The sequence below is a fragment of the Lupinus angustifolius genome, chromosome LG10, assembly GCF_001865875.1.
Source record: "Lupinus angustifolius cultivar Tanjil chromosome LG10, LupAngTanjil_v1.0, whole genome shotgun sequence".
Classification (NCBI taxonomy): Eukaryota; Viridiplantae; Streptophyta; class Magnoliopsida; order Fabales; family Fabaceae; genus Lupinus; species Lupinus angustifolius.
In genome coordinates, this window is record NC_032018.1 from 8,007,108 (window position 1) to 8,009,334 (window position 2,227).

At 33.5% G+C, this 2,227-nt stretch overlaps 1 pseudogene; it reads left to right on the top strand.

The window, feature by feature from the left end:
- Positions 329–1,861, top strand: LOC109357997 (annotated as a pseudogene).

Consider the following 2,227-nt stretch of genomic DNA (forward strand, 5'->3'; position numbering starts at 1 on the left):
TTTACAAAATTGTTCATTTTCACTAGCTTTTTAGTATTTTTGTCCAACTTTTTTTTTTATAATTTGGGAAGAAAACAATCAAATATTAAAGAAAAAATAATGAAGAGAAAGAAAATCTTAGGGTTTTGGGTTATGTTTTAGTTCGGATTGTGTGGTTATATGTGGGTTAGGGTTGCATATAAATGGGAATGTGAGTATATCTAGGCATGATACTTGTTTCATGCCTAGATATTGTGAAATAGTTTCTCTTCTACATCTCATCCTAGCACTCTTAACCTGAGGAGGAGTTGAACAACCTCAAGAATTGTGAAACATCATCTACTTCCATATATGGGTCACAAGGGACACCATGTCACAGATCAAGGAAAATGTTCAAGCCCTTCATTCCGCTCTTCAAAGAAGAAAGGCTTATTCAAACATTGAAAAAAGTGTAGCAGAATATAACTTCTGCACAAAAAAGTTAAGAAAGGTGCCAAGAAGTTGATCATCATAGTTGACAAGATCGAGATCTTACGTAAGATCGGAAGGAGTAAATAAAAACGTGAAACATGTGATCGTAATATGGATCGTAAGATCCTACGAAATATTAATTTTTTTAGACATACATATACACAAAATAATAAAAACTTCAGCTTTCTCCATTGCTATAAATAACAAAATTAATAAGTAACACGTGATAAAACTTAAATTTCCAACATCAAAATATATGCATACAGAACTATTATGTCCCACGTAATTTCAAAACTAACATGTCAACACATATATATATATATATATATATATATATTATAATATAATATGTATGTGGAAATATCATGTAGCTACACCTTGTTTTATGTGGAAAAATCATGTTGTATGTAGGCTACATGTATATTATAATAGTGTGTATGTGGAAAGTGAAACAAAAGTCAATCTTAGTGCTAAGAGTGATATGTACAAAGCAAAATTTAACAAAAATGTAACACAACAAAAACACATAAAAAGAAGAGAGAACATAACAAAGGAGTAAGCACCATTTTTCTCCCATTACACATTACAACATAAAAGAGAGAGAAAACATCACTTTAGAGAGAACAAGGAAAACAAATATGTTGAAGATGAATGTGGTAATAAGGAAACTTGAAAATAAAGTCTTGGGATCTTTTGGTTGTGGCTATAGCTTCTACTTCTATCCTGTTATGATATGTTTGTTATTTTTCAATTTAGAGTTTAGAAGAATTCTGGGCAGGTCAAATAATTTTGGGCCATGGTTTTCCCCTTCTATATAGGTTTAGAAGTTGGGGATTTTTCAATTTAGGGGTTTTGCCATAAAAATAGAACATCACAACGAGTCAACGATTTTACGATCATGCGATCTTCCCCGACGATCTCAGTGGTAATGGTGAGATCGCACTCAGAGTGGGCACGTGACTCGCTAGCTCTTGAAAAATCGTAAGATTTACTGATCCTACGAGTTAAATCACGATCTTAACTAGTATGGATCACATCTTTGAAGCAAATAAATAGCAAATTTGGAGTATCACCATTGTTGAGTCAAGATCAAGACCTAGCAGCTTTGATTAGAATGCTTATGGAAGTCATCGCAATGAACATGTCTATCTTCTAATCTCTTTTATCATTCTTGGTCTTTCCTTCTTCAAAGTCAAAGGTAACCAAATGGTTGATAGCTTCAAAGTTGATGCAAAATGGTGAAAACTCAGAGAATTCCAAGGAGTTGCAGTGTGTTGATGCAGCTTTGAGCACCCTTGTAAAAGATGGTACTAATAATGATAAGATGCAAGCAACACGCCAAAAGTTGGCCATGATGTGCTTCTCTTGCAAAAGCTATAGCCATGTGTACCTACCTTCACATACAAAGTAATTGAAGGATGCAACATAAGCAGAGAGACATTAAACCTGTGCATCATTAAATCTAGTGTATTTCAGCCAATTACTTTAGAGTTTGAGACATAAATCTAAGCTTTAGTTCTTGTAGATACTTTCGTACATACTCTTTTTTAATATCAGCTTAGATGAAGGCATTATATATATATATATGGAGTAACTTTAGGGTATGGTTAATAATCAATAACCACAGAATAAGATAATTTATGGGACAAACCCAAAAACATAAGGCTAAGATGAAGGTGGCACCAAGAATGAGGTTGTACATTGCTATAGCATATGTTGCATTCGCCAAAGCCACTGCTCACCCCGATAGCATACAAAAACATTGAACACTTCAAGC